General features: G+C 33.9%; 1 protein-coding gene across 2 annotated transcripts in view; it reads right to left on the bottom strand.

Annotated features, from left to right (window-relative positions):
- Nucleotides 1–14,832, bottom strand: part of LOC134685857 (excitatory amino acid transporter 1-like) — a 30,279-nt gene extending 15,447 nt beyond the window's left edge. The window contains exons 1-2 of one of the 2 annotated variants that reach the window (XM_063545682.1): nt 14,725–14,832; nt 13,165–13,289 (exon numbers count right to left, since the gene is read on the bottom strand). The gene's annotated coding sequence lies outside the window, so the exon portion shown is untranslated. The remainder of the gene's footprint in view (nt 1–13,164; nt 13,290–14,724) is intronic. The other variant, XM_063545686.1, reaches the window with a different exon arrangement.
- Between the last annotated feature and the right edge of the window lie 11,111 nt (nt 14,833–25,943).

Here is a 25,943-nt window from a genome sequence, read left to right as displayed (position 1 = left end):
CCCGAAACGATCATAGTAAACGGGTGGCGAAACAGAAACGGACCGGACGGCGGTTGTTCTACCACCGCAGGCACGGGCGGCGGCGGCGGCGGCGGCTGTTCTTCCACCGCAGGCACGGGCGGCGGCGGCGGCGGCGGCGTATCCCCATTACCATGCTGATTGCGATAATGTCTCAACATGACATCTCTCCTTGAAAACCATCTATGGCAGGTAGGACATTCCATGTTTATACATGTACTTCGATATCGAATCCGCTATCCTCTTATAACTTTTTTTCTAAAATGCAGCAAGCAGAATACGTGATCGTCCTTGAATCGGCACACTCGTAATCTATCGTCTCTGACGGTGATTTCCAATAGTGTCACCTCGCCTCCTCTCGTCGTGCGGTAGAGTGGTCTCTCGAAGACGACTTCCATCGTCTCGTCCCGTCGCACTGCTACGGATTGAAGTAGTGGTAAATACGTGTCTCTGACGTACGATTCTTCCCTCACCACGTCGGAACATAGGTAGACCCTGCGCGTGGGTATTTCGAAAGTAGGCACGAACGGCATTTCCAATAGGGCACACTCCCACGTTCCATTCGTTAAGTGTGATCGAGGTAAACGTACTGAGAACTGACCTCCCCTATTCTCGGGAAAGAGATCGAGCGAGTCTCCCCTATTGACGAATAAATAAAACTCGTCCATGATTAGATGAAGCCCGTGTTCTCTCCTTCTTATAAAGTTTTGAACAATACCGCCGCCGCCGCCGCCGCCGCCGCCGCCGCCGCCGCCCCAGCCTGCGGTGGAAGAACAGCCGCAACCGCCGCCCGTGCCTGCGGTGGTAGAACAACCGCCGTCCGGTCCGTTTCTGTTTCGACACCCGTTTACTATGATCGTTTCGGGTCCGACGTCTTGCGGCAAGACGTATTTCGTGGCGAAAGTCCTCCGAGAAGCGGAAGCGATGTGCGAACCGGCACCGCAGAGAATCGTCTGGCTGTACAAGAGGTGGCAACCCCTCTACGACGTCGTACGAGACGGCGTGCACCCGCCGGTGGAGTTTGTGAGAGGCATCCCCGCCGACCTGGAGAGCGACGACTTCTTCGATCCGAGAGTGCGCAACGTGGTGGTCCTGGACGATCTGATGACCCTCGCCAGCAAAGACACCCGCATCAAAGATCTCTTCACCGAAGGAAGTCACCATCGAAATCTTTCCGTGATCGCCATCTACCAGAACCTGTATTTTGGAAAGGACCCCACCCAGAGAAGAAACTGTCATTACATGGTCCTCTTTGACAATCCGATCGATCGACAGCCCGTGGCCACCCTGGCACGACAGATGTACCCGGGTCGATCCGAACATTTCCTGCGACAATTCGACGAGGCCACGAGAAGACGACACGGTTATCTCCTTGTCGACGTCAAACCGGAGATCCCCGAGACGGAGAGACTGCGCACGAACGTCCTGACGGGGGCGGGAGAGGAGGAGGAGACGACCCAAACGGAAGAAACGACCACGAACGATCTGATCGCCTGCGAAGAATGCGGACTGGTCTTTGTACACCGCCGCGGACTGGAGGAGCATGCGTGTAGCAGGGAGGAGGAGGAAAGGATCTCCAAGGCGAGGAGGCTCGACAGCAGCGAGGATACCTCCGAATACGACACGGACGAAGACATACTTCCCATGAGCGACGCAGAACTAGAAGAAGCGTTGGAAGGGTTAACGGTGGACGTACGTTGTGCCGAAGAGTTACCCGCAGAAATCTCGCACCGACCGATGACCTATGTCGTCAACACGGATACCTGCGATGGACCGGGGAAGCATTGGGTGGCGTTTCACTTTCCATCCACGGGACCGGCAGAATTCTTCGATTCACTCGGACGTTCTCCGGAGTATTACCATCGTCGCTTCAGGAACGTGCTCATCGCCAATGGACCTCAATACAGATTCAGTACGACTCAAGTGCAACCGGGATCATCCGATACGTGCGGACTCTATTGTGTACATTTCGTGAAGATGAGATATAGAAACATTAGCATGGAAGACATTGTGAAAGATTTTCCCCCTAGTGACTTGATGAGTAACGACGACAAACTGCTTGCATTGTACGAATGAATGTAATAAATGTATATGAAACTGACATCTGCGTTGGTATTTTTTTTTCTATTTGCCCCGAACACGATACGATTAATCGGTGATTGACGTTCACACCTTGAAGAGTTGCCTCCCTTTTTTGTACCAGAGTTCTTCGATATGATCAGGTGACCTTGCCTCGAACGTTGAATTGTCAATCCAAGAGAGAGATATATATACAGAGTTGCTTCCCTTGTTTTGTTTTTCCGGAGACAATTTGAAGTGTATTTGATGATAATCGACAAAATATATAAATGTTTTCTTTGCTGATTCATATATATGATTTCTGTATTTCGTCTACTTTTCATCGTGTGAGATATTTGATAATTTTATTTCAATTTCATTTTAGTTATTCAGATTAATTCATAATAATTAATTTTGACATCGTGTATATTTAAAAGGAACTTCGGACATCTAAAATTTCAGCAAATACTACTGGACGTATTATTTCGAGGATTTATCTCAATTTATTTATTTGGTATGTATTTTACACAGTTTATCGATGATAAATAGTGAATAGAAATTACGTGCTAATCAGTGATATTAATTAAGTCTAATTAATCTAGATGAAGTGCGTTTCTACATGTATCAATAAACGAACATCTGTATTTCGTGTCAGAGTGATGACCAGTATCAATCTATTCTTTTACACGATGACGTAGTCGATCTGAATCCAAATTTGATTATATGACCAGGCAAATGTTGTTCGAGGAGGTAACACTATCTTTTCAGCCTCACCCGATGAACTTATTTGGATACAACGTGTGAATGTATAGATTTTTCACAGATCGCTATGACCAAAGAAGTTTATGTGTAATCGAAACGAAAGGTCATGACTTCTGTTGATTGACAGGGAGGGAGGGGCATGACCATATTTATCCGTGCCAGCGAGGCATGCGCATATGACGTCAGCGCCCTAGCGCCCTGTGTTTTGGGGTGCCTCAAACGTCACTCTCTCTACTACTAGTATGGTTGATTTCATATTAGTCTGAAATTATTTACAAAAAGGTGATTTCGAAAGAATATTGGTGAAATAGACTCAGACTTAGATAACAGCAACTTGATCGACTTGAAAAAATTACAGTACGGCACATCGTTTTACGTGTGCGATACATTGGTACAAATAAAAAGTATATCACGTCCCTTACCAAGTATTTTGAGTCTAAAATTCCTTATAAAACATAGGGTCACAGATAAAATGTTCAACTCGCTTGACGAGGATGATACCTTAAAAACAGTCGAGTCAAGTTTGATCTCTAACAAACACACAAAAGATTCCCCTAGTTATACACTTCAGATTTACTCATAATCAACATAAAAATGTCATGAAATATCCGAAAGTGTCCGATCTACTTAAACTTCGAGCGCAAATAGAAACTGACAAGCTGCTATGCGTATGCGTGAATTAATGTGGGATTCGGTCACTCATTGAATATTTTTATCTATTGAATTATTCGATTAGTTATTCTATTTTTAAAAAAATGTAGTCATTTGCAAATAAACTCATCTGACATAGATAGATGCCAGGATTCAAATTTTATATTTACGCCAGACGCGCGTTTCGTCTACAAAAGACTCATCAGTGACTCTCGAATCACAAAAATGTTTAAAAGGCCAAAATAAAGTACGTAACGAAGTTCAATAGCATTGAACACCAAAACTTCCAAAATGACAAAAACAGCTAAGTAGATATAGGAAGATGTGGTGTGAGTGCCAATGAGACAACTCTCTATCCAAATAACAATATACAAAAGGCACATATTTTTAAACCAGATGTTATTACGCATTTCGTCGTATTTTTCTTTAATAGCCGCTACGGTCCTTTGGCTACGGAAGACGGTCGACATAGCACATTGTTCTTTAGGTCAATGTATTAATTTCTCGTCTTTATACTTATTTGTCATTTATTTCGAGCACTGATATATCTATTTTGAGACCGTACAACTCTGTCAGGCAAAATAGAAACAAAATACCAACCATTGAAAGGAGAAACATCCCTTATGAAATAAATGAATTATTTTCTAATCTGATAAACAAAAAAAACTTGATATATACACGAATTAAGATTATATTATATCATACTATATTAAACAATATGAATATCTATTCGCCATAAAACTCAAATGTAAGCACTGAATTATAATGTGAGACCTATTACATTTTGTGTTCGTTTATGGTTTTAATAACCTTTCCAATACACTTGACTGAGTTAAAGAAATGGTTGTTTTCAAGGCTATGTATCTATTAGATATAAATACATTATGCTTTTTCACGGTACATTGTGTCTTGGATGGATAGTTGTCCCTATTGCACTCATATCACATCTTCTTATTTATATAGTGTTATAACTTTTGTTAAATTGATTTTGCAGCATTCAAGGCCAGACATGTGTATTCATATTTTCAAATTATCTTGTCTAAACTTTATTATTTAAAATTCCAAAATTTAATTAGATGAATAACTTCATTGTCCACCCTTTGCCACCATTTTTTTTTAAATATGATATTTTTTACAATATATAGATAGTAAAAAATCTTCAAAAATATATATATTCAATTATTGAGAACTATGACTCTTCTGTCAAAAATCCAACCTTCTTTTAGAAATGAACATGGAAATTGTTAATTCAAAAAGACTCAAGCATTTACCTCAGTCCAAGAAATAATTTATCGCGCAAACGTTTTTTTTTATACATTTATTGCTAACAAATAGAAAAATCTTAATTGTAGCAGCTAAAGCAACCAATAACTGCGAGATATCAACATTCCATTACACAGGGATATATTCAAGCTACGAGTTTATCAGACAATGCTTTTTGACTGGTATCATTCGTTTGATCAAAATTGAAATGCAATTAAATGAATACTTTGGCCATATTATCGAATATTTTAACGAATTTTATCTTCATAACAAGGTTAAATAAATAGGCCCCATGAAACTTGCATCGCTATATGATGTTAAAAACAACATGGTACTTTGGCAAATAAGATCTACCCTGAAATGTAACTACACTTTCAATGAAATTGTTGATCAAGATGATCAATTGCCCAAACCAGACTTTATATGTTGTAGTCCCCAAATAATACTTATCTAAACACAAAGATAAAAAAAAAACACAAAAAAAAACCAATTGCAACCCGACGCAAAAGCAGATATTTAAAACTGACAAATCCGAATTTGAAATATACAATATCTGTCACCCGGACGAAACCAACTGAAAATCATTTATAGAAAATCTTTCGTACATCATTCCACCAGAGTTAAAAGAAAAGATTTTTTTTAATCTTGCAAATCGGATTCAAAGAATGCCTTTGATTGACATGTTGTACTCTGGAGATTTGGGGGCAGTTTCCCTTAATATAAATTCTTTAAATTTAGAATTGGTTTTCTAGTTTCAGAAGAGATTATGCTTACCAGGTGTGCTAAAATGGTAGACTAAAAGAAGTATGTAAACAAATATAATTATGCGAAAATTTAAAGGTGCTTACTGTTCCAGAGCGTACATAACACTTACTAAAGATTCAATGTCATTCAACTGACAACATTTGTGATTGTTATACTCAACAGTTCAATGCTAGATCATGTGCACTAATTTAAAAGATGTATGTTGAACTATTTTCTTTTCAAAAGACATACACGATACTTTTTTTAAAGTTGATTTTTATTTGGAACAAAATCACTACAAATTCTAATAATTTATGATTTTCGACACTGTTAATAAATAAAATAAAGTTCGTGTAATGTCCCCTGAAATAAAACATTCAAAATTTTAGACAACTAGTGTCTCACATGCTCCAAAGAAATATCACGACACTTTTCCATATTAAAGATAAAAATAATTAACAAGAAACAAAGCCACCTTTTGAAAATCAAAGATTACTTTGAATTAGAATTAAAGTACTACATGTTGTTCGTCTGAAAGAAAAATGTTTACCCTATAAAGAGTCGTCCATGTTTTTTTCTTAAGAGGCAGGAAAGGCAATTTATGGATGACATGAAAATATATAGTATTGGTATTTGTACTGAAACCTGAACACATTTGTCCTAAAGATAGAAACACAATAATATTTTGAACAATGTCAGTTTCATGCCATATTACTTTTCGTCAATGCTATAGGGGCCAATTTATTTAGGGATGGAAAACATTTTTTTCTATTTTGTTCCGACTATTTTTAAACGATTATCTTGTAGGTTTAGCTAGCTGCAGTATAAAAGCAATAGCATATCAATGTCAGGCATTTATCATTTATTTTGATATGATACGAAACTGATGTAGTGATCGGTAAATCTCGTCTTTCCCCAATTTTAAACCTCACATAGATAGTTAATATTTTCTGACATCGACCTAATATTATATATATAACTTTTTTTCAAACTGCAAAATCATTGTTCTTGGGTCAGTGAACCGATATTTGGGTGTTAAAAGCGGTTAAAACCAGGTAAATTAGTTTTTGGCAAAACACTCAAAGTTTTTAACAATTTTATCAATTACTTCATATTCCCGATCCCAATAATGTATAGTATCATGAAAAATATGGTATTGTGGTAGACTGAAACCAATTTCCATTTTAGCTCTTTAAATAAAGCTGAGCAAATAGACTTTTCAAAGCATACACCTATTGTTATATTCGATTAGTACATGTTAACGTCATATAGAATAAGAAACTGGCAATATTTCCAATTAAACAACTATCAAACAGAGTCCAAATGAAGTGGATCGGGGCCTTTGATAGCTGACTATGCGGTATGTGCTTTGCTCATTGTTGAAGGCCGTACGGTGACCTATAGTTGTTAATGTCTGTGTCATTTTGGTCTTTTGTGGATAGTTGGCAATCATACCACATCTTCTTTTTTTATATATTAAGCAATTACTAGTCACTAAACGGCCTTAAACATTGAACATAGCTCAAACAGTATAGTCAGCTACAAAATGCTCCGACATGACAAAATATAATGTGAAATAATTCCAAGGAAAAACAAATATCTGATATATGAAAAAACAGTTAATAACACACAGCAACTAACGTCAACCACCGAGTTACAGACTCATGACTTGGGACAGACACATACAGGCTTAAACATGGTTTGTGAACGCTCAACTCTTCTATCACTTCAGATAGTTGTGTACCAACACAATATAAGCACACACTGTACGAATTAGTTGGAAATTGTCATTTATTGTGCAATGCCAAAATACAAGTATAAAATATAAACTGATTGAGATTTAGGTTATGCTACCATTGGTAAATGAGGGTATGTTGGATCGGGGCAGACATTTTTATTTACAATATACTACCTTAAGCTAACCCGATGCACTGTTGCAATTGGTCTTATTTGTGTTGCAGTGAAGGTACTCTCCCTACACAAAACTTCGGACTGAACTTCCCTATCCTGACAACAAATGGAAGTTTTTAACGACCTTGACTGGCTATACAGCCCTTGCACGGTCGGTCCCTATCCTGACTGTACGTGACAGCGTATTTATACACCCAGCAATATCAAACAGGCAGCACCTACAAGGGTTCCAATCTGGATGATCATAGCTTTACAACACTGTTAGTGTGGGATTTATTCAAAAGAGACAGCGGAAGATTTAGGAGTTTGTAATTTGAAACAGGTGCCCCGAAAAAACAATATTTTGTTTTTCATGGGAGAAATGGGCTGATATTAAAATCGTTGTGTATGTAATGATTGTGTATTTAATCATTGATTATTAGAAATTTACAACAACCAAAGAACACAATTTGTAAGATCCGAAATGATTTGAAAGTACTTTTAAAAAGAAAAATATGACAATGAACGAATTTTGTCATGAAAATAAATAAGGAAATTGAGTCAAAATGTCTTCACAACTTGGAGAACATTGAGATGAGAAATGCAAGTATTATTTTTACATTCAATGCAAAGAACAAAATACTGGTTTACTAAGAAATTCACAAGATTATTTTTTTTTTCAAAATAAAAATCAAGCAAATGTTTACCAATAAAAAGCGGTAAATAAAAATAATACAAAACAAACCTGCAATAATTTCGGCACCACATTCTCTTTAGTTCAATTTTTTTTTAATATGATAAAATATATATGAATGTTTTTATAAACAATCCGACTTGACAGTTTTTCTTGAATTTGATATTTCAATATCCGAAGGAAATTCTCAATCGGAAAGCATATTAGAAGCCTCATTTTTTACAACCGTAATGAAATCTTTGAATATTTCCTACCGTAATGAAAGCTTACAACTTTTCGTACCGTAATGAGAGCTTTCCACTTCACGATGGTGATGTCCGTCGTTTGCAGTAGAATTACGTAAATTGACAGGTGTAATGTTTCGATCACTATTTATTTGTAGATCGAGGATATTAATTGAACGATCCATACTTTAACAAAATTATATCTTAAATATATGACTGAATTGTTAATTTTACTTCAACCTGCAGTAATTCAGTTAAATCATATTTTACATCACACTTTTAAGGTAATATTAATAAAGAGACAAAATTTAACCTTTCTTTCGAAAGAACAGATAAAGGTCACAAATACACTATTATTGTTAGACCGTTAGTCTCATATTTTTAATTACTACTTGAAGTGGTTTTTTTCATTTTATTTCCTATATGAGAGTTTCGTGCAAACATATAAAAGAGGGACGAAAGATACCAAAGGGACAGTCAAACTCATAAATCTAAAACAAACTGACAACGCCATGGCTAAAAATGAAAAATACAAACAGAAAAACAATAGTACACGTGACATAACATAGAAAACTAAAGAATAAACAACACGAACCCCACCAAAAACTAGGGGTGATCTCAGGTGCTTCGGAAGGGTAAGCATAATATCCTGCTCCACATGCGGCACCCGCCGTGGTGCTCATGTGATTACAAATCCGGTAAATAGTCTAATTCGGTAGGTCATATTCAATGAAAGGGAAGGGGATTGTAGTTACGACGTAAGGAACATATCCGATATCATTTGTGAAACGGTTATTCCATAACGGTCAACCAACTCGTGATGGCGTCCGTAAAATTTACGAAGGGATGATTTCAACTTCACCATTTGGAACTCTTGGTTTAATAGCTTCCTTGTGAGCAGTAACCCTCTATCAAGAAAATCATGAAAGGAAATGCAAGCACGGGAATATCGTATCAATTGGGAGATATATACCCCGTATGCAGGTGCTGCTGGAATGTTGCTACTTAGAAATGGAAAGTTCACAATTGAAAAGCTGAAATCATCTCTTTTGTCGTAAAGTTTTGTCTTCAACCGTCCCTCATTGTCAATTTCTAGATGTAAGTCAAGATATGAAGCCGACTTAACTGTATCTGTAGTATCCTTTATCTCCAATTCGATGGGATAGATGCGATCCACATAGTCACCAAATTTTGAATTGTTTAGTGAAAGAACGTCATCTATATAGCGGAAAGTAGAGTTAAAGGATATTGCTAACCTCTTATCTTTCTTCCTAAGAAGTTCCTGCATGAAGTCAGCCTCATGATAATAAAGAAACAAGTCAGCAAGTAGAGGGGCACAGTTTGTTCCCATTGGAATGCCGACAGTCTGTTGAAAAACACGTCCTCCGAACGTAACAAATATGTTGTCAATCAAGAAATCAAGCATCTTGATAATATCGGTTTCAGAGAATTTTTTGTTTGAATCAGAGTGATTCTTTACAAAGTAGGATTTATCCCTCCCTAAGACAAGATACTTGTATCTACGTTGGCCATTCTTTTTTATGAAGCAAAGTAATACCAACTCTTTTAATTTGTCTTTTAGTTTGGAATGTGGAATACTTGTGTAAAGAGTAGAAAAGTCAAATGTTTTAATACTGTTACAAGATGAAAGAGAGTTAGATTGTATTTACTCTAAAAGATCTTTGGAATTTTTAAGTATCCACATCTGATTCACGCCACCTCTAGAATAGGCAGTTTCACAATAACTTTGAAGCCCGTCTTTGATTGCTGATAAAATAGATGTTAATAATTTAGAAAGGGGTTTCTTGGAGCACTTGGAAGACCCAGCAATATACCGTTGTTTGTAAGGACACTTATGTAGTTAGGACTTTAAAGCGCAATTTTGTGTTGTTTCAGCGCTGTTATCGGCAATGCTGATTAAACTTTATGTAGACTTAGAATAACTGTTTTGAGAGTGAAAACTATGCGTAAAAAGTTGTAAATCAAAGGAAAGTTTCACTGTGAAAGTTCTTTGTCTCCATTATTGGGACCCGTCACGTTTCGCCTGATTAATTCCGTAGATAAATCTGTCCAGTGATAAACAATCAGATACTGACATTTTGGTAATTGTCTAATGTCTAACCCTAATTCTAGCTAGATTTAAAAACTTTTGATATTTTTCTAATTCTAAAGTTTGGTAGATTAATAGTTTTGGTTCACAAGATTGAAAACAAATAACATAAAAAAAACATGAAACAAGTGAAACTGTGAGCTACTGCTCACTGATGATACCCCCGCCGCAAGTGGATAATATTAATAGTGTAAAAATATGCAAGTGTTCAGTAAACAGGAAGTTGTCGAGTGATGAATCTGAAAACAAATCACACGGTATAGCTGACTTATATAAATCCTGAAACCAAATTTCAGAAATCCTTGTATTGTAGTTCCTGAGAAAAATGTGACGAAAATTTCAACTTGGCTATCATGTGTAAAATCATACAAGTGTTCGGTAAACAGGAAGTTGTCAAGTGATCAATCTGAAAACGCATCACACGGTATAGCTGCCTTAGATAAATCCTGAAACCAAATTTCAGAAATCCTTGTATTGTAGTTCCTGAGAAAAATGTGACGAAAATTTTCAACTTGGCTATCATGTGTAAAATCATACAAGTGTTCGGTAAACAGGAAGTTGTCAAGTGATCAATCTGAAAACGCATCACACAGTATAGCTGACTTAGATAAACCCTGAAATCAAATTTCAGAAATCCTTGTATTGTAGTTCCTGAGAAAAATACGACGAAAGTTTCATGGGACGGACTGACTGACGGACGGACGGACTGACGGACAGACAGAGGTAAAACAGTATACCCCCCTTTTTTCAAAGCGGGGGTATAAAAAAACAAAGGTAAAGCAACATGAACTCTGTGAGTCTCCGGAAGAACAATCGGTATCTTCTCCACCTGTAGCAATGAGCATGCAGTTAATAGCAAATAAAAACCCGAATCAAAGTCGACGATGTTCAAATTGAAGAATGAAGAAAGAGTTTGGGCTTGGACAATTGAACACATCTGTGGTTGTCCTTGACAAAGTCATTTCTGAACGGTTAACTTAAAAAAGATGGCGTTGTAAAAACTCTAACTTTACTATTTAGAACCCCTGGTTCAAACATTCTATTGAAAGTAACATCCTTCCATCAAGATAATCATGATTAAAATAGCGTGTCAATGAGGAGATTTCTACTCAATATATATGAAGATACCACTAGAAAGTTCCTTAATAGAAATGAAAAATTCACAATGAGAACATTTAAAACATCTATCTGTTGTGTAATGTTTAATCATAATTGACCCTTTAAAATATTGTTGATTTCTGGATACGAGTCATAATATGAAGCAGACTTATTCAAAATAGTAACTTTGTCTACGATACGCCTTTATTCATGTTCAATAGGGTCGAACCAATCAACGAAGTCAATAAACTTCAAATTATTCAGTGAGAGTACGTCATATAAAAAGTGTGACGTTTACAGATACAGCTAGCTTATTTCAATTTTTCTTGAGAACCATCAGTATAAAGTCTGCATCGTACGAATAAGAAACAGATAATCTAGAAGAGGGGATAGTAATGTAGACTTTCTGTACAAAACGACGTTACAGTATAAGTTGTCATTCAAACTTCTAGAATATTGATGCTGCCGTTTCAGTGCTTTTTTGAGTTGTTCATTAAAGTCATAAGAAACGAGTGACCGGTGAAACATAAGTTTCTTCCAATTCTTAAACAAATGCATACAAACATTATAAACTAAGTCTTCTGTGTACGAATTTATCATTTTTTTCGTGTTAATTTCGTATAATCGTAATTTTTTTTTTCAATCGTTCAGTGTTGTGAAAATATGGCAGTTAATTAAAGTTCGTGTTTTGAAGCCGAAGTTGAACGATTGTCACCTGTTTGTCAACAATCGACAAAAAAGCATGGAAATTGAGCAAGTGTTCAACATGTAAATTTTCTTCAGAAAAAAGTATATGTACATAAGTTTTATAATGAAAACCATCCATTGAGTTATAAAAAAAAAACATATGCATTATTTTTTTAATTTGAGGTTTCTTATCACTTTAAAAAGATTTTCAATTCAAATAACAAATCCGGTCAGTTCCATCAACGTTCATTGAACAAATTAGTGAAGGATATAAAGAAATGATTTAATATTGATGTACTTTACATATATTTTTTTCAAAATTCTTAGATATGTATTTATTTTAATCATTTATAACGAAGAGGATGAAATTATGCACTTTTTGTTCTAAAAATAAAAGGAGAAAAATCCGAAATTTTCAAATTGGCGTATTAAATTATAATCCTGGTACCTTCGATAACTATTGACACGGAATACATTTTTGTTATATAAAACTTTCTGATAAAAACCAACATATACAGTTATTTTGAAAGTGAAATCTACTTAGATTGGTCCACTCCATCATCTGCGAAATGATTTTTGCCCCAAATTGGGTAAAAAAACAAAAAAAACCACATGAGAAATCAATAACGTAGGGTTCTTCAAATAACCGTTGCGAAAAATAAAGTGCAACGCCATATGAATTTTTTTAATAAGTTATGATAATGACTGATTCGAAGTATATTAGGGTGGATATTGTCAACAGTTTGAGAATTAATTGGTTAGAACAAGGATGTCATATTGCGCCATGAAAAAGGAGGGGACTTTAACTAAAAGGAAATTTTGAGACCGCAAACAAAAGATTTAAAAAATATGTTAATCGTCCTACCTTTGAGCTTAACAGTAATCCTTGATTTATCAGTTATCAGTTACTTCCTAGTCAAATTATTATGTCAAAGGGTCGTCTCAACCAGTGATATTTGACTTACCTATCACAATATTATTATAATAGAGATTATGCCAGTTCCCAAATAATGTGGTAATTTCAAATGACGGTAACGACACGGTACCTTTCTGAACCAAATACTCAAGTTGCATTCGTTATGCAAAAAATCTGAAAAAAAATATAGATTTTATACAGATTAAACATCTCTTATTTTATAATTTACTATTAGGCACGTCTTTCAAAATGGTTAAATATTAAATGCACAACACAGTCACATTATATATCAGCAAATAAGAAGAAAAACGAAGAAAAACGATTACTGAAACGACGGACACATGTTTACACTTAAAACAAATATTCCCTATTCCGAGCTTAAAGACAAATACCTGGTCCTGTTTGTTTCATAAAAAGGAATGACCAACGCAGATAAAAAGTTTCTTGTATTAAGGAGGGATAAATCCTACTTATGTAAACAAAAAATCTCTGAAACTGACATTATCAAGATGCTTGATTTCTAGATTTACAATATATTTGTTACGTTTAGAGTACGTGTTTTTTTCAACAAACAGTCGGCATTCAAACTGGAAGAAACTGTGTTCCTCTTATTGCTGACTTGATCCTGAATTTATATGAGGAAGGTTTCATATAGGAACTTCTTATGACGAAAGAAAAAGATTTTAGCAGAATCCTATACTATTACTTTCCGCTATATAGATGATGTTCTCTCGCTTGACAATTCAAAATTTGGTGACTATGTTAGACGCATCGATCCCATTGAACTTGATATAATGGATACGGCAGATACAATTAAGTCTGCCTCATATCTTGACATAAATCAAGAAATTGAGAATGAGGGTCCGTTAAAAACGAAAATAACGACAAAAGATATGATTTAAGCTTCTCAGTGATGAGCGTTCCAGTTCTATGTAGCTAAATTCAAGCAGCGCCTACATAGGGAATATTATCCCCAAGGTAATACAATATTCCAGGGCTTGTTCACAATGAAGCTATTAAACTGTACCAATGGGTGAAGTTGAAATCCTCCCTTTACAAGGACGCTATCACGAGTTGGTTGACAGTTTCGGAATATCCGTTTCACAGATGATAGCGGATATTTCCCTAATGTTGTAACTACAATCCCGCCATCTTTCCCGAATTTAAACTGCCGATTTGATATATTACCGGGTTTATTCTATTATGAGCAACACGATGGGTGCCAAATGTAGAACAGGTTCCGGTTACCCCTCCAGAGCACATGAGAACACCCTCAGTTGTTCGTGTTTCTAATCTTTAGTTTTCTATGTTGTTTTTACTATAGTTTTTTGTTAGTCTTTATCTTTTTAGCCATGGCGTTGTCAATTCATTTTCGATTGATGAGTTTGGATGTCCCTTTGGTATCTTTCTACTTTTTCTTTAATAGATACTCCATTTTTTCTGTTTTCCAGCTGATGCTTGTCCGAATCAGTTTTAATCTTCTTATTCTAAATGAACTCATACACAATTTCTTATTTGATCACCAAGTACATGTAATGTTAAAATTTCTATAGAATATGATGTTATGATTTTTTTTCACCTGATTTTGTTATAATGTTTAAATACTTACCATAGACTAGTCGACTTCCTTAGGCATGTATGAAAGTTTTACCTAGATTAATGAAGGTAAATAATGACAAAACCTGGTTGCAGACCACTGATTTTAATTTCAATAGACACTCTTTTCAACTTATTCTAAGTGGTGTATACATGATTTAAATGTTTATTAACTTATATTACTAACCAGTAAAATGTGTTTGAAGGTAAAATTCGACAATTAATCTTGGGCTTTGTTGTGTTCAAACGGGGAAGTTAGTTTTGTGAAATGGAACACACACAATTTTATTAAAAATTAGAAAATGATTAGACAAAAACAATTCCTTTAAATATGAAATGTTTTATAATCAGAACACTAAAATGATTTAATCGAATAAAGCAACGAATTTGGTAATATAAAATAAGATGTGTACAGACTGCAGATGAGACAACTCCCCACTAGAGACTAACCTATAAAGATCTTTAAAACTATAGGCCAGCGTAAGGCCTTCAAAAATGATCCAAATCCATATCACATAATCAGCTATCAACCTGAAGTTGAAAAATAATTGATAAAAATCCGATTTTATCAGTATAATAAATTCACGCAAATGTATCAAATGCTGCGCGCAAACGTTAAATGATTAATTTCCAAATGCCCAAACGTAATGCACCCGGAATGTATGTACCAGGTGACCATTAATTGTTGTTTTTTTTCATTTATCATTTAGTTTTTGTTATAGCTGAATATGCGGTATGGGCTTTGATCGATGTTGAATGCTGAACGGTTACCTGTGTCATTTGGTCTTTTGTGAAGAGTTGTCTCATTGGCAATCATACAACATTTCTTTTTTTATACGAATATAAGTTAACTGTGGCAGCTATAATCGCAATCTTCGTTCCTATATTATAAAACAGCGAATGGACGTGTACTTGCTGCGAGCACCACGACGGATGCAACTTATTGATCAGGATATGGTTTTCATTTTTGAGCACCTGAATTTACCCTTGGTAGTGGTGAGGTGAGTATTACTTAGTCGTTAGTTTTCTGTGAAATCTTTTGTGTAGGTCTTTGTATGTCTTTTCTCCTGTGAAATGTTTTTTTTTAGATCTTTGTATGTCTTTCCCACACATATTAATAGCAATTGGTATCTTGCATGATATTTCAAATCTTTTAATCGATTTGTAATTTCCTCCAATGTTCTAACCATTGTATCCATGGCTGTTTGCAAAATATTAAATGGTCGGACGCTTTTTTGAGTTTCAGAGAAGTAAGACTAACCAAGAGATGCCAAAAGCTTACAAATATTTAGTCTAAGATAAATATGAATGAATAGATCAATAGACAGATTAAAATAAAACTTTTAACATATAAATATTTTTTTCCATGTCATTTACAAATACAAAACAAGAATTTAAAGTATAAAATGAGCAGAAAAGTTTAAGGCAAGATAAGATAATATGAGATTGAAAATATCTAGATTATATACTTTTAGATCTTTTAAACAAGCTCATAAATAGAAAAGAACTTATCTAGTGATCTGAAAATTCGTTCATACCCAATACCACAACCTGACCTACTGATAGAATACAAACATCCTAAGTTCAAGTTCAATTTTGAATAACAAAATATTTTTTGAAAGTGTACACACGAAAGTAAAATGCTAAAATCTTTAGGTCGACCAATAACAAAAATATACGTAGATTTCACACATTATAGATATTGAGATAAACTTGTAACGGTTTCTGATAAAATATATAGTATATTGTCTCCTTATTTGAATATCTACACCACGCTCTGGTGACTACTTTCTATTCAAATGATCGAGAGAAAAAAATGTAGTTGAAACGCTGTATCATTGGCGATCTAGTGGAATATAAGTTTTTGGAAAAGACACTTTATAAAGTAATGATGTTGTATTCTAAAAAAAAAGGTCAATCTTCAATTGCGCTATAAATGCGTCATTTTGTACCATAAAAAAGGTAAAAGAAGAAAAAAAAGAACTCCAAGGAATATTCAAAACGGAATGTTCCTATTCAAATGGCAAAACCAAAATCTTAAATGCATCAAACGATTGAATAGCAACTGTCAGATTCCTGACTTGAGACCGAAATTTAATTTTGTTATGTAGAAACATTGTGGATTTTACCTTATTCTAGTGGCGATCTAGCGGTAATAAGTTTCTAGAAAAGATACTACAAAAAGTAATGATGTTGGATATCTAAAAATGGAGAAATCTCCAATTGCGCTATAAATGCGTCGTTGTGTACCAGAAAAAAGTAAAATAACAAAAATACCGAGCTCCATGGAAGATTCAAAGCGGAATGTTCCTATTCAAATGGCAAAATCAAAAATTTTAAACATATTAAACGACTGAATAACTGATTAACAACTATCATATTCCTGACTTGGTACAGGTGTTTGATTTTGTAATGTAGAAAACGATGTATTTAACCTAGAACCTTTCACTTCTATTGCAGTCGAATAAAATTCCATTATATTGACAACAACGTGTGAACAAAATAAACGGTCATTAGAGGATAACATTTTCAAAAATAGGGGTTCAGCGGTCAACATCTCAACAAAAAGAAAAAAGAGCATGATGACTAACCAAAAGAACGACAAGAATACAAATGTTTACCATTATGCAATAACACAAGAACTTGATGTACAAGTATAGAGTCACTTTAAAAAGATATTTCGATATAATAGTACTTATTTAAAGTCATATGAAACGAGTGAACCAATGCATGTATATATCATAAACTTAAAATTGAGAATGGAAATGAGGAATGTGTCAAAGAGACAACAACCCGAACAAAGAAAAAAACAACAGCAGAAGGTCACCAACAGGTCTTCAATGTAGCGAGATATTCTCGCACCCGGAGGCGTCCTCCAGCTGGTCCCTAAACAAATATATACTAGTTTAGTGATAATGAACGCCATATTAATTTCCAAATTGTACACAAGAAACTAAAATTTAAATAATACAAGACTAACAAAGGCCGGAGGCTCCTGACTTGGGACAGGCGCAAAAATGCAGCGGGTTAAAAATGTTTAGTCTTCTGTGCACGATTTTATCAGTTTTACGCAAATATATTGTATAATCGTCATTTTTTTCTCTGCCTGTTACGAGGTGAAAAAATGGCAGCTACTTAATTGTCGTATTTTGAAGCCGTAGCTTAACTACCGATTGTCACCTTATAGTAAACAGTCAACAAAAAAGCATGGATATTGAGCACGTGTTTAATATGTAAAATTAGAAAATTGTTTATTTTAAAGACAGATCCATTCGTATTGCGATCAGCAGATTTTTACGATAGGGTCTCTTCGTAAACTATTTCAAAAATCTTCAGGGAGACGGATTTATATAAGCTTTTCCAGACTTGTTTCCGAATCCTATATTTGAACTTTATGTAACATTGTAATATTTTATATTGTAATTTTTCATTAATAAATACTGTTTAAACTAAAAATCTTTTCCTCTGAAACTACTGAGCCAAATAACTTCAAACATTAACTAAATGATCCATAGGGTATCTTTTTTATAAATTATATTCGAAGTTTTGATCCATTGACAATCATGGCCGCCATGGCTTAAAATAGAACATAGGGGTCAAATTCATTTTTTTGGTTATATCTCAAAAACTGAAACTTTTAGAGCAAATCTGACATGGGGTAAAACTGTTTAATTGGTCAGCATCTTTCAGCCATGAAATATTTTGACAAACCAACTTTTGGTTGCTGCCACTAAATTTTGAAGGAAATTTTGTAGTTTTTGGTTATTATATTATATAATATTATTGAAGATAAAGATAAACTGTAAACAGCAAAAAATTTCAGCAAAGTAAGATCTATTTCGTTGTACGTCAAGAAACATAGACACTATGACTGAAATGGAACATACGGGTAAAATGAATTAATTTGTTTTTGAAGAAAATAAGACAGATACAATGAACATTTAAATGCATTTTAAGCCACTCATTGATATACATATACATAACAATATCATCTTCATGCCTTATATATCATGTACTGTAGTACGCCGCTAGATTAAAACTGACGTGGAAAGGTAACATATGGCCACCGATTTATCTATAGTGGATTGGGAAACAAGTTTTGCATCTTATATTAATCCCTTTCCACATTACGGGTGCGAGGGCTGCCTTGTAGCGGCATTAGCCTACTCTTTTTCGAAATCTAAAAGGGTGTCTTTAACGTGCAAGAGATATGGCTCTCTCTTAACACGGGTCAGCCATTTGTCGTCCCCTTCCCGTTTCCTTAAGATTATACTTGCAAATGGTGTCAAGGGAGAGCCGAAAATAGAGTTCCTGAAATTTTCATCCCGAACAGGAATCGAACCAGGAACATTTGTGTTAGTAGTCCGATGCACTAACCACTACACCACGGCTTTCCATGACATTTTTCGGTTCAGGTATGATAAAATATGTTATGGCTAGTTCTAATCTGTATACCGGTTTAGTTTGGCTTCAAATTGAGAGTTTGTGGTATAGCCACCGAGTCCACAGAAAGTGAACATATGGAAGAGGCAATAAAAATCAAATAGTCTGCTGTTTTAACCATAAAAATGGTTCGTTTGTATCATTTCTTTTCAAATCAATATAGAGTACACCGATAAAATGTATACGCCTATTTTAAATTTCACTCTGATTATTGACTTACTGTTTTTTTTCTATAGATGTATAATTACTTGCACTGTATTAAACCCTTCATAAAGGTAATACATGTACTGAATTAAAAAAAAATGCCAAAGGTCTCGTCTTTGTGAGACATGCATTGAAAAAAACGACACGGCAAACATATGTTAGGTTCATAAAATGTAACTTGTCTAGCACGTTAAAGTAATTTTTTTTTATATAGATTTCTGTTATATATAAATTTGTAATGATAATATATTTTGTCTCTAGTCAAATATCTATACGATGAAATCCTTATTATACATAAATCGTTAAAACAATCCATTAGAATATAAGCATCGTATAAACATCGTATAAACATCGTATGATCTATCTGTCAATAGGTCAGGTATGATCTTGAGATACCAGAATAAATTCAAGCCGACTGATCTGAATGACATTGATGACGGGATCTGGATTCGTATGATGTATCTATAATAGTAAACGCTGACCGGGTCACCCTATCGTCACACATGGTAAAATTCCTTTTACGGTTCTGTTTTTGCCTCAGTCCTTATTTCTTGGTTAGAATTAGTAAATGAATTTACGGGTGTACAACATTGGTATACTACTGTCGCCTATTGTCTAGGTTTTTGAAGGGTAATATTGTCGATTAAAGAAAGACAACTCTGATCATTATAATTTTGCCAGATAAGATAAATACATATTTTGTTTTGTCGATTCCAAGGGATATATTTGAAAAGTATTTCCTAAAGTAGTTTTTATGATTAAGTGTAAATTGCATTGCGTACATAATAATACTTTTTGAATCCTGTGTTAAACCTGTACTTCTATAAAGACGTAATTTGCGCGTATCAACTTATAATCCTGGTCCCTTTGATAAATATTGCGAGGTCCGTACATTCTTATCCGGGACAAAAGATTAACAACATATATAAATGCTGATTTGGAAAAGACGTTTGTTTTAGTTTTGCATCTAAAATGGTTCACATACGATATTCTAAATTTGTACTTAGTGTCACTTATTATGCTTCTAATATTGCAAATATGACAGAACTTGCTCACCACCCGATTCCTATTTGATCTTTTGTAGTCTCGTTAATACTGGCTATATTTGTATAAAGACCCTCTTTTTTTTAGATTAGCATATAAGCCAATCCAAGAGGGTGACTGTACCTTTAACAAATACATTTTTCAGATTCTACAACTTTTTTTTACCATGCATTGACTTATAAAGGTTTAACGAACCCTGTAGGAGGGAAAAATCATATCTGCAGTTAAAAACTTTACAAAAAAGACATGAAAAATATTTCAGATAAAGACAAAAAACAAATTACGAACCTACTTCAAGCTAAAAAGGAATATAAACCTGATACTCATACAAAGTTGAATATCTCGAAACAGTATATCAGACAGTTCTAATAATTAAGAATTTCTAAAATTTCAAATCGAAAAATGCATATTATAACAATTCACCTTTTGATAAAAAAAATATATTTAATTAAACATTTTATTGATAACGAATATGGGCTTCATTCTATATGTGAATGCAACCTCTATGGAGACGATAGGAGTTTTATTTTATGATGACATTGTTAATATTATAACATTATTTTGTAATTAAGACTATTTTGATATTTTGAAATTTAATGCACTTTACGGCGACTTGATGTTCTCAACAGATCTCTTATGTATGTAAACAAATATATCCTTAATAGAATGATGGGAATAATGACATAATTGATGTAGGTGTTTTGTCTATTGTTTGTTATACGTAATAAAATGGTTGTCTTATTTTTTTCTTTATTATCATGTATTTCAGAGAAAATCCTTTTGTACTGTATTTTAACTGAATAAATTGTGTTAGTTATTTCGTTAGTTATATTATAAAACAGTTTAAGACAAAAAAAAAATAAGTGATTGATTTACTTATATGGATTAACAATGTGAGTACAAACTCGATCAAAAAAATATATACAGCACACTTTGTATAACTAAAACACAGTTATCAATGGTGTGGTTTCCATACTTGTTTGGCTTTATAACTATTTTGATCTGAGCGTCACTGATGAGTCTTATGTAGACGAAACACGCGTCTGGCGTATAAAATTATAATGATGGGACCTTTGATAACCATTCCATTCAAATATACGCTATATAAGATTATAGAAAAAAGGTCTCCTTCATTGCATGCACAATACATATTGGAACCACTTTTGTGCAAACACAAAAATCAAAACAATTATTTATTGTGTACTTGAACGGAAACTACATATTTGGTAACTATGTTCGGTCGATTGTCTTGTTTTGTGGGGCTGTTTGGAAAAGCGATGAGTGGATTATTGGTGGCGTTCGTAATCATATAAACACAAACTTTTATGACTTCGTCAAAATGTCTTATTGTGTGTCTTGAATCAAAACGCGATTGGTCCGTTGGAGAAACCGATTATTGTTGAAACGTATAAAAAAACACGATACGTCCGTTACTATTCTTCACCGTGATTATGCTAGCTCCGTGAAAGTAAAATGTAACATGAACATAGGTTTAAGAAGAGTTCAATGTGTACATGTCAATCGTATGTCGGCCTCTGTATATTATTTAAATGTTCTTTAATGGCTGTCTTAGTGAAATATACACCACCAACAATTTTTTTCGTTCAAATGACTAAAAAACAGCCAGTAAGTCTGTTTCTATGATTGCTAGAGGTCCTCCAACCACATTCTACACAATGATATTCAAGCTCTTTGCACAAAATAATTAAATAAAGGCAAAAGTAGTATATCGCTGTTCGGAAGTCATAAATTGATTGAGACAAAAACCTAAAAAAAAACTAAAAACCGAGGGGAACACATCAACTATAAGAGGAAAACATCAAAACAACAGAAAAAACTCATGTGAACAAATTTACAAAAAAAAAAAAGACAATGCAAAAACACAGAAACGAATTTTAAGATAGCACCTGCCATTTATCTGACTAGGTACTGGACATTTTAAGACAAAATGGTGAGTTGAACCTGGTTTTGTGGCTAGCCAACTTTCGCATGAAATCTTGTTTGTTTTTAGTTACCCAAATTATTTTTGCTTTATCGAATTATGCTTTTAAACAGTGGTATACTACTGTTGCCTTTATTTAGACATGCTTTTAAATTCTAAAATAATGACAGGATTCAAATATCTAACTAGGCAATACTATTTCTGAGAACCTTTTTATTGGTTTAAATTAATCAGAGGTGCAAATTAATATGGGAGAAAGCGAATTAAGGAGCAGAAGCAGGGTAGAAAGACAGGCAAAAAAAGAAAAAGACGAAAATCAAATGAACGTATAAATTGATTAAGTCGATTAAAACTTACAAAGCCATGGCAAAAAAAGAAAAACAACAGTATATAAAACACAACATCTGTATTCGGAGATTATGTTTGTACTGATATATTCATCTAATCGAAATATAACGTTCGTATGCATGTGTAGTCGTATTCCAATAACTATTCAAAACCCTTCTTGTGTTAATTAAGTATAATCATATAAGTTCTGGTCTTCTCTATCAGCTAACTATCAAAATTGTGATAAGAAGCTGTTAGATAGCATACTTAACATATTTAATAATTTTGTGTTAAGCAGAACTCATAGACAATAACACTATCAAATGCGGGAAATGTCTAGTCTGAACTAGTGTCATCAGCACACAAGTACCTACGATCACCATCACGTATATTAGTTGGATTTTATCAAGTGATTGTGTCACAATCCATTCCAGATATTTTCTTAAATATTTCACGTTTTCTTGTCCTTTTCACCACCACCGAATAAAATAATTTCCAGCTTTGTTATTTGAGCAAAACAGGATAGGTTTTGCATTAATAGTTCGTCTCTGCGACTTTCTTATCTCTTTTATTATTATTGATTTCAAGGACATCCAAAAAGTAAAATCACAAAATTATTGAACTCAGAGGAAAATTCAAAACGGAAATTCCCTTATCAAAGGCAAAATCAAAACACATCAAACGATAAGTAACAACTGTCATAAACCTGACTTGGTACAGGCATTTTCTTAGAAAACATCATCGTTTGTATTATAACTATTGGCATGGTTATAGTAATAAATTTATATACAAAGAGTGCACTGTATTCTAAAACGATAAACTATAGAAAAATAAAAATATACTAGATTCAAAGGGTATTTTGAAAGAAATTGGGGTATTATTGCCAATGACACAACTCTTCACAAGAGACCAAATGACACAGAAATTAACAACTATGTACAGCCTTCAACAACGAATAAGGCCTTTACCGCATAGTTTGCGTTAAAAGGCCCCAAAATGACAAAGCTTTTTTTTAATGTAATACAATTCAAACGAGAAAACTATGTTAAACGGCCTAATTTATGTAAAAATAATTTAAAAAAAACCAAACAAACAAGTATGTAACATAGCAACAAACGACTTGAAGTAATTTTTATTAAATTTTATCAAAACATGGTAGAATAAACCTTCACATAAGTAAAATATATACATGTAATTAAACTTATCAAAGATAAAAGGATTGAAATTTTAAATTTGCACCAGACATAATATATTCAATTCATAAAGAAATATTGAATAATGCTCATACTGAATTAATTTGTTTTCGGCTTAAAAATAAACAAAAAACGGTACAACATACTTTCATGTCAACAAATAATATGACAAAATACAATAAAAATAATTAAGAAAAACCGGCAGAATATGTTTTCATGTGTACAAATGATATGAAATAGGACAATAAAACTAATGTATAATTCATGTATGCATTGAATATTAGATGATTATGAAATTGTAAGTATTTAAGCATAGTATTTAATGAGAGTTTATTCACGAATATTCTTGTTTGTAATCTTCTACCTGTAATAAACACGTTGACTCGGAGATCAACACAGTCGTCTTAATGATGTATTCTTCTGACATTTCAGTCTCGTTCAGTCTCATTGAAATCTCGTTCTGGAATTATTTTCAAAACATATGATATAAGTGGAAAATAGCAATGAATTTGATAATTATCATAATCAAACTTAACTCTGTTAAAGAATTGTGTATTTCCAATAAGTAGTTTTTGAATAATGAAATTTTCAAATTTTCGACTAATCAAGGCAGTCTGTTTCAGTGAAATTTTGAGAAAAATGGGTGAGGGGTACAAAAAATGACTTTACCAGAAACATAAACATCCCATATAACTTTTTATTTTCAAATTCCATAGATATGTATTTTTTAGTCATTTATAACAAGGCAGTTTAAAAAAATATGCATTTAGTTCTTAAAGAAAAGAAAAATTACAAAATTGCAAAATTGACAACATGGTAAATTTGACACGAAAAAACATCAAAATATGATAAAACTTTCTTATATTAACACCGACCAATAGTTTTTTTGTAGTTAAATTTATTCAGATTGGTCACCTCCATCTTTATTGAGAGTATGAAAAAAGTTAAATTATGGAACTGTGATTTTTCTTCATGATAATAGCCCAAAAAATGGGTAAAAATTGATGAAAAATGGAAAAAAATTGGGTACTTTCAGAGGGCCGAAGCAAAAAAAGAAGCGCACCACCATATGTTTTTTTCTTCACAAATTATTTTTTTAAAGTCTTATAAACCCAAAAATCTCCTACAACCCAACTTTCTTTAGAAATTCCAAAACATATATATATCCACAAAAAGCTTTTGAATACGCTGATGTTCAATAATGACAATTAAAGATATTTAAACGAATAAATTAACGCTGCCCAGGTTAACTTTCGCAAAGAACTTTCAAATATAAAAGTACGATTGTTAAATCAGTCTCAAGAACGACTAGACGATAGTGGAGGGGCATTATGTTTTCTGGTCTGTGCCTTCGTTCGTCCGTCTGTGCGTCCGTGCGTCCGTTCGCTTCATGTTAAAGTTTTTGGTCAAGGTAGTTTTTAAAGAAGTTGAAGTCCAATCAACTTGTAACTTAGTACACATGTTCCCCATGATATGATCTTTCTAATTTTAATGCCAAATTATAGTTTTGACCCCAATTTTATGGTCCACTGAACATAGAAAATGATAGTGTGAAGTTCAGGTTCAAGTTTTTGATCAAGGTAGTTTTTGATAAAGTTAAAGTCCAATCAACTTGAAAATTAGTACACATGTTTCCTTTGATATGATCTTTCTAATTTTAATTCAAAATTAAAGTTTTGACCCCAATTTCACGGTCTACTGAACATAGAAAATGATAGTGAGAGTGGGGCATCCGTGAACTATGGACACATTCTTGTTATTTTAAAATTCGTGAACTGATGATATAAAACAAGGTATGACAGGTAGATCATGTCAGTACCAAATCACATACTGCTGAGTTGAGCTTACCCTCAAGAACAAAAAATATCACAGCAGCGTAATTGACCAAGTGCTTGAAAACAGAAAATTAAACTTAATAAATGTGTGCATCTTCAACGAATTGTTGGGTTGATGATCACTAAAAAAAGGCTCAATCCAACTAATTCCAAAATCAAGAATGTACAGCTGCTTGATTGTGTGAGGAGCTATTTAACCAAACGCGGTCATGAAAATAAAAATCCATCAAATGCCAACTTCGAA

Source organism: Mytilus trossulus, chromosome 1 (assembly GCF_036588685.1).
Source record: "Mytilus trossulus isolate FHL-02 chromosome 1, PNRI_Mtr1.1.1.hap1, whole genome shotgun sequence".
NCBI lineage: Eukaryota > Metazoa > Mollusca > Bivalvia > Mytilida > Mytilidae > Mytilus > Mytilus trossulus.
The sequence above is the reverse complement of the archived record's forward strand: the minus strand, read 5'-3'. Positions and strand labels throughout refer to the sequence as shown.